The sequence below is a fragment of the Heterocephalus glaber genome, unplaced genomic scaffold (genome assembly GCF_053883595.1).
Source record: "Heterocephalus glaber isolate CG9 unplaced genomic scaffold, H.glaber_assembly_v1.0 deba00001687, whole genome shotgun sequence".
In the NCBI taxonomy this organism is placed as follows: domain Eukaryota; kingdom Metazoa; phylum Chordata; class Mammalia; order Rodentia; family Bathyergidae; genus Heterocephalus; species Heterocephalus glaber.
In genome coordinates, this window is record NW_028258412.1 from 6,227,955 (window position 1) to 6,236,151 (window position 8,197).

Sequence of the window (8,197 nt, forward strand, 5' to 3'; positions counted from 1 at the left end):
CCCTCGCATAGAGGAAAACTTTTTTTTTTTTTTTGGTTCCCGGGGATCGAACTTGAGTCCTTGTGCCTGCCCAGCAGGTGGCAAAATGGAAAACGTTTTTTGTTACAGGGTCTTGCTGTATATTTTAGGCTGGCCTTGAACTCATTATGTAGTCCAGGTTGGCCTTGATGCCAGCCTCTTGCTTCAGCTTCCCAAGTACTGGGATTATAGGTGTGCACCACCAACACCTGGTACATAGAGGAAAAATATTTTATAATGGCAATAGAATGGATCAGTGTTCCTTTCTAAATGTTTATACTTATACAGTAGAAATTTCCTTTAAAGTAGAAGAGTGAGGATATAAAGTCAGACTGTAATCATAATTTCACTGTGGATTGCCCACTTTTGGATTAGATGGTAGAAGTGAATTGATGCTAGAAAATCAGTTGGTGATAGGAAAAGTCTTAAGTTGTTTTCTTTAGGTTGAGGTTAATGTTGATGTAGTTACTTAGGTATTAAGAGGAGGTATTATTCTTGTCTTTTTTTTTTTTGGTACTGGGAATCAAACGCAGGTCCTTGTGCTTGCGAGGCAGGTGGTGGAACCACTGAACTAAATCCCCGGCCCTTGTCTTGCTTTTTAATAAGCTGTTGGCATTGTGTTGTCCTAAAATATCTGGTTCTTCTATTACTCTACACTTATTGCTTGGTGGTAACACATTAGATGAGAATGGAAAAGTGAGTATAGTATTTCCCCATTACTTTAGGGGACACATGTTCCAAAACTCCCAGAGGGTGCCTGAAACCCTTCATAGTACCAATTTCTATGTATTAGATACTCTACTCTTTATTATACAAGTTTACCTATGGTAAAGCTTAATCTATAAATTACATAGTAAGGGATTAACAATAACAGTAAAACAGAACAGTAAGAGTATACTGCAATAAAAGTGATCTGAGTATAATCTCAAAATATTTTAATTCCTTATTGCACTATAGTAATATTTTCAGATTGTAGTTGATAATGGGTACCAGAAACCATGGAAAGCAAAACTACAGATATAAGGGAGATGACTATACTTAAAACTTTCAGAATTATCAGGGAAGCTTTTGATGAATGTAGTTAATGTGTAGGTGCTGTGACAGTTGACAGACTATTTTTAGAGTTTATTTCAAGTTTAGATTTATAGTAAAATGGTTCGTATCACAAAACATGATACCACTGGTTACTAATGGTGTAATTTTGGCCAAGTCATTAACTTCTTAGAGGTCTGTTATAGTAAGATTTAGGGAAAATACTTTGTCTTACCTTTGACGTTTTTGCTGCCAAATGGTAAACAAAACAAAACAAAAATCCCAGAGGTGTATTTTATACACATTTTGCCTTTTTTTCATAATGTTATAAATGGAATCATGTAGGGTATACTATTTTATGTCTGGTTTCATTGAACATAATGGCTTGGCATTCATCTATGTTGTTGAAAGTACTAGTAGTTTGTTGCATTTATTGCTAAGTAGTAGTTCATTGTATAAATAGTCCAGTGGATTAATCCACTGATGAAGTTTAGAGTCATGTTCCAACCACATTTTGAAAGCCCCATGTCTGAATACATGAGATTTATGAGGGACATGTAGATTTAAACCATAACAATGTATACAAGTATCTAAATTTTCCTCTAAGCAGTGTTTTAGTAGAATCCTGCAAATGAATTTGTTGTATACTGTACTACCATTCTTTTCTGGTGTCTCTTATAATGACTTTTTGTCTTATACCTTATTTTGAAGTGTATTGTGTATTCTAGATTTAAAATTTTTTTTTTAAAGACAGGGTCTTACTGGGTAATTCAGTTCAGGCTGGCCTTGAACTCACAGTGCTCCTTCTGCCTCAGCCTCCTGAGTGCTAGGATTATGGGCATGCGCCACCATACTGGGCTTCTAGATGTTTGTTACTAATTTCTAATTGTAATTCTGTGTGGTCAGAGAACATATGCTATAGGATTTCAGTCTTTTGAATTTGAGATTTTGTGGTGAGGCATATGGTCTGTCTTGGTGAATGTTTTTTGTCTTTGGAAAGAACATGTATATTACAGGCATATATCAATTATTGGTTGATGGTATTATTCAGATCTTCTACAGTCTTTTCTATTTTTGTTTATTGTTTTGTCATTTACCTGTAAGAGCTGCCAAAATCCGAATTGTAATTCTGCCTGATTTTTCCTCATGTATTTTCAAATCATGTTTTTAGGTACATACATATTTGGGATAGTTTTCTCAGTGAATTCATTCAGATTTGTCATAATGGCTTGTCCCATTTTTATCTTGGTAACATTTACTGTCCCCATGGCTTTATTTGACGTAAATACAGCTACTGTATCTTTCTTATGATTAATATTTACATTTTTTCCCATTTTTTAACTTTCAGTCTGTGTCTACATTTGTAGTTTTTTTTTTTTTGGTAGTATTGGGAATGAACTTACGGCCTTTACACTGAGCTGTTACTAGCTTTTTTCAGTTTTATATTTTAAAAACAAGATCTAAGTCACTAAATTGCCCAGGCTGGACTTGTACCAGGTTTTGGGATACTGAGTCTCCTTCTAGAGGTGGTTTCTGGGTTCTTTCTGTCCTGAACAGAGAATTTGTCAAGACAGGTACAAAGGGTAGCAAGACCTTACATTTATTAAAGGTAGGAAAAAGGCTCTGCAGAGTGAGTTTGTGAGAGAACACAGTAACAGTAACAGCAGCTCATTGGTGACTGTTCTTTTTATATCACCCACTGCTCAGACTGAGGTCAAGTCTATGCCAGTGTCGGTAAATCTGTGGCAAGTGTACTACAGTGGGGTGTTTGTTATCATTGAAAGCTCTAAGAAATTCACCATCATTGGGTAGGTGGTCCTATCGAGTTTTTGGGAGAAGTCAACAAGCAGGGCCTTGGGAACTGTTTTGTGCTTGTGTCCTGGTATTTTATAGTTAACAGGTTTTGACTTCTTCCCTAGACAGCTTTGCCATGCCCTAGTCTCCTACTTCACTCTATCCTCAGCCTCCCACCTGGCTTGTAATGTGTTTCTTGTAATTTAGCATATAGTTAGGTCTTGCTTTTTTTGTTTTTGTTTTTGTTTTTTTTGGTACCTGGGATTGAATTTGGGTCCTTGTGCTTGCCCAGCAGGCAGCGAAACCACTGAGCTAAATCCCCGGCCCTTGCTTTTTTATTTAGGATGACAGTGGGTGTTGTTGTTTTTTTAATTTTTAATTTTTATTGGTACGTTTTTGCAGTACATAATGATTACATTCTTCATGGAGAATTGGTGCATATACGTAAGACATCTTTTTTTTTTGGTACCAGGGATCAGACTCAGGACCTTGCGCTTGCGAGGCAGGCAGCGGCACCACTGAGCTAAATCCCCGGCCCTGTTTTTGTTTTTGTACTGAGGATTACTCCCAGGACCTTCACACTGAGCTACAGCCCTAGCTCTTTTTATTTTGAGAGAGGGTCTTGCAAAGTTGCTAAATTGCCTAGGCTGCACTAAAATTTGTGATCTTCCTGCCTCAGCCTCCCAGAGACCTGGGATCTCAGGTATGTGTCACCATGTGCATCTTCCACTTTGAGTTGTTGACTTTAAAAGGTCAATTTATATTTAAGTATCCATATGATTAGATTTAGGCTTGTCATCTTGCCCTGCTTCTTTCTCTTTCTCACTCCCTCTCCCCTCCTTTACCTTTCCAGTACTGGGGATTGAACCCAGGGCCTTTGGACTTTAAAAAATCCTTGGTCCTTTAAAAGGTTTTATATTTTGAGATGGGTCTTATTTTCTTTTCATCTCCTATTTTTCTGTTTTCCTGTCATTTTTCAGATTATTTCATAAAATTAACTTCATCTTCTCTACTAGTGTATTATTAGCATTTAAAAAATTTTTGTGGTGGTGATGGTATCTAATCCAGGGCATGCTGATCACGCACTGAACCACTGAACTACATCCTCAGTTATTTTTTTCCTGTGACTTCTGTAGCGTTAATAGTAGACATCTTTAACTTACTACATTTTCCCTTCAAACAAAGTTATGCTACTTACTTGGTGTATTATATAAGAACTCTATGGTAATTTATCTCCAATTTTCCACTTCTGTCCTTTTTTTTTTTTTTTTGGTATCGGGGATTAAACTCAGGACCTTGGGCTTGCGAGGAAGGCCAGCTGCACCACTGAGCTAAATCCCCAGCCCTTCCACTTCTGTCCCTTTTGCTGTTGTTTTGTGTTTACTTCTGATATGTTAACCCACATTTCACTGCCTTTATGTCTGCTTTCAACAGTCTTAGAGAGGAAAGCTATTTTATATTTATCTTAATTCCTCAAGGCTTGTTTTTATTAAAGTTTTCTTAGAGTGGGCCTTTGCTATAGGGCTAGCTTAGCTTTACAAGGTCTCAGCTGAATGCCAGATTAAATAAGAATCTCTTTACTCTTGGTTGGTCAAAACTAGAACACTTGTGTAAACTGGTAGTTAAGTTTATACGTTTCAGGTAGTTGCTTGTTTCCTAATGATTGGTTTCTTTGCCCACCCTCCTGGAATCTCACCTAATTAATGTGCAGCTGGTTTAGTAAAGCTAAACGATGTCCCATAAATTAGCGCTGCTGTAGCCTTCTACGACTCATTTGAGTTTCTGGCTAGGTTTCTGCTCTGCTTGGAGTCCCTAATTTTCGCTTTCTGACTGGAACCTGGAAAGTACTTCCGAGTACAAAGCTTGGTCATAGAGTTTAGGTACAGTAATTTATTGCTCTTCTCTCAAGATTCACACTTTTATGCCATCTATTGCCTGCTCTCCAATAGTTGTTTCATATATTTTCCCAGTTTTTAGTTATGACGGTAGGGCTAGTTTAAAGAAGTTACTCCCTCGTGGCCAGATTAATTTAACCTTTTGTAAATACAAGATTCTGCATGATAAAAGCCATTACAGCCTATTTTATAAATTAATATGTTTTATTTTGCAGCAGCTGTCCTGGCTTAGCCAGTATTTGTGTTCTAATTGTTCATTACTAGATTTTATGTAAATTAAATGTTTAACCTTCATAATAGGATTTGTTGGTGCAGTGGATCTGCTGCTTTACCAATTGCTTCCTAATGCTCACAGTTAGTAGCTGAAAGTGTCTTACTGGTTCTTGTAGGACAGTAGTTTGAGCTTTAATATATAATGTTACCAATCAATAATGGATTATTCTGTTCTTGTTCTATAATCCACATTGAGTAGAGGATTTTGTATCAGCTCTCACCAGCTATATTCATTAGAATGCGGAAGTAATTCAAGAGGACAAGGCTTTTAGAAATCTGGTTTAACATTGGAGGAGGGAAAGTGATTGAAAATGGCTATCTTTAATACGAAGGAGGCAGATTTCAGTTTTGTTTTCTTAGCACTGTTGCCCTTGTCTCGATTCTTAAGGCCCAAGAAAAGACCCTTCCTAGAGAGTTCTTAAAATTACACTGGAGCTTGCATTAAAAGCTGCAATACACTTGGGAGACTTTATAATCAGAATGTGTAATTTTCATCTATTGTTGTGTGTATCTCTTATTTCCCTGGAACAAGTCTTTGTGCCTAATTTAGCATTTAAATATTCATAAGTGAAGACAATTTCCCTTTACTTTATTATTTCTGGGTAAATTATAGAGATTAGAAAAATATTGAGGATTTACAGTACATATTACTTTTGATTTTACAACTCCCCCTTTTTAATAGTGAATAGTGTATGCTTGATACATACAAAATAGATTCATTATGGGGAATTAGTACATATACACATCACGTCTTCCTTTTATAGCTTTAATGTCTAAGTAAAAAGTCATTTCATAGCTAAATTGATACTATGTCCATGATATATACGGATGAGATCTGTGTATAGCTTAAAGATGACTAAATAATGCTTGCTCTTAGTGGTATTTGAATAGCTGCCAGAGGATCACTTGTATGCATTTTGACATTATGAGACATTTTCCCTTTGAAATCATCAAATGTCTTATTTTGTACATGGATAAAGTTTAAGTGTTAAATTAGAAAAGATTAATAACTGCTGGTGTTACCTGCAATGAGATGAGCTTGAAATGTTGAGGAGCATGTACATGTGCTGTTTCTTAAAAGATGTACTGTAGGACTGGGGATTTAGCTCAGTGCACAAGGTTCCAAGTTTGATCCCTGGTACAAAAAAAAAAAAGATGTATTGTTTCTTACATCAGTCTCCTAATGTACACTGGGATAACATTTTTCTTGTACTAAAAATGTGTCTATGGTGTTAAGCAGACAGCTCTAAATTGGTGATCTGATTTAAATAGCTTCCATGAGTTCCAGTTAATTTTGAACTTTTAAATTTGATTAGGCTGGATGTGTTGGTGGCTGGGCATGGTGGTGGTTGGACGTGGTGGCTCATGGCTGTAATCCCAGCCGTTGGGAGGCTGAGGCAGGAGGATCACCAAGAGTTCTTGGCCAGCCTGGGCTACATAATGAGCTCAAGACCAGCCTGAGCTACATAGTGAGACCCTGTCTCCAAAAAAAAAAAAAAAAAGAAAAAAAATTGATTAGCCAAGTGGGAATTCTCTGAAACATTCTCCATGGCCTGAAACATCTCTCTCTTTGATATTGTTGCCTTTTTCCTCTGCAGGATTTGGCTTAGGCCTTTTTTTTTTTGTTTTTTGGTACCGGGGATTGAACTCAGGTCCTTGCGCTTGCGCAGCAGGCAGCGAAACCACTGAGCTAAATCCCCGGCCCATAGGCTGTTTGTTTGGTGAGATAGGTTTCACTATCTATGTATGTTTGGTGAGACAGGTTTCACTATGTAGCCTAGGCTAGCCTTAAACTCAAAATCCTGCCTCAGCCTCCTAAATGCTGGAATTACAGACTTTGACCACCACACTGTGGTTGGTTCAGGCTTATCCAGGTACCGGCTTGTACTTACCCAGGTACTGGCTATTTACCAGGCACTGTTGTGCTGGAGCCTGGGGATGCGGAACAAGAAACAGTTTTTGACTGCAATCAGTTATACAGGAAAAAGGAATAGGAGTTGAAGAATTATTCATGTATAAATTACTTTTTTGAGTCAAATGAGTAAATATTCTGAGTGGTTGATAGTTTTCTGCTTTCTTTTTTTTGGTACCGCACCTGGCTAAGTTACTTCCTTTTATGCTTCCTATTCTTAAAAAAATTTTTTTTTTTTTTGAGAAAAAAAGTCTTTTTAAGATTTTTACCATTTCCTGAGCTAGGTGTGGTGGTGCATGCCCTGTAATCCTAGCACTTGGGAGGCAGAGGCAGGAGGATTGGTGGGAGTTTGAGGCTGGTCTGGGCTACACAGCAAGTTCAAGGCCAACCTGAACTACATAGAGAAAACCTGTCTAGAAACAAAAAAACAAAACAAAACAAAAATTCACTTCTTTAATTCTTCACCGTGGCACATTTTTATTTACCAAACTATACATATGTAAGTGATATTTTGCCTTGCCACAGATTTCTCACTAATGTATATGGTGAAGTGATGTAAATTGTCCAATTTTATATAAATTGAAAGCAAAAGCTAGCCAAGAAAAAGAGAAGTTTTCTGAAGAGGTTAATAAAATTATGCTGTTAAAATAGTGGTATATTCTTTTTTTCTTTTTTGGTACTGAGGATCGGACTCGGGACCTTTCGCTTGTGAGGCAGATGGTGGAACCGCTGAGCTAAATCCCCAGCCCAATAGTGGTATATTCTTGATAAGACATTTGGCCCATAAAGTTTAATAAATATTTCTGGACTGTTTATATTTCACTTTTGACATGTTTCCAGCACTGGTTTCAGTTTTTTTTGGGGGGGGGTATGGGGGATTGAACTCGTGACCTTCTGCTTGCGAGGCAGGCGCCGGAACCACTTAGCTAAATCCCCAGCCCAGTTTCAATTTTTAAAAAAATTTTTTTGGTACCAGGGATCAAACTTGGGACCTTGCGCTTATGAGGCAGATGGCAGCACCACTGAGCTAAATCCCTGGCCCTCCCTGGGCAATTTAGTGAGACCCTGTCTCAAAAAAAAAAAAAGAAAATTTTTTTTAAGGTCTGGGGGATGTAGTTCAGTGTGAGGGCCCTGGGTTCGGTTCCCAATATCCCCTCCCTTCCCCCTGCAATTCTAATGAGTGCAAAGTACTAGTGCCTCATTTGTAGTTTTGATTTTCATATTCCTAATGGCTAGTGATTCTGAGTATCTTTTCTTTTTTGGTACTGGGGAT

General features: G+C 37.5%; 1 protein-coding gene across 6 annotated transcripts in view; it reads left to right on the forward strand.

The window, feature by feature from the left end:
- The window catches only part of Mtmr3 (myotubularin related protein 3), a 142,271-nt gene that overhangs the window by 27,957 nt on the left and 106,117 nt on the right, over positions 1–8,197 (forward strand). The gene's annotated exons all lie outside the window — the stretch shown is intronic.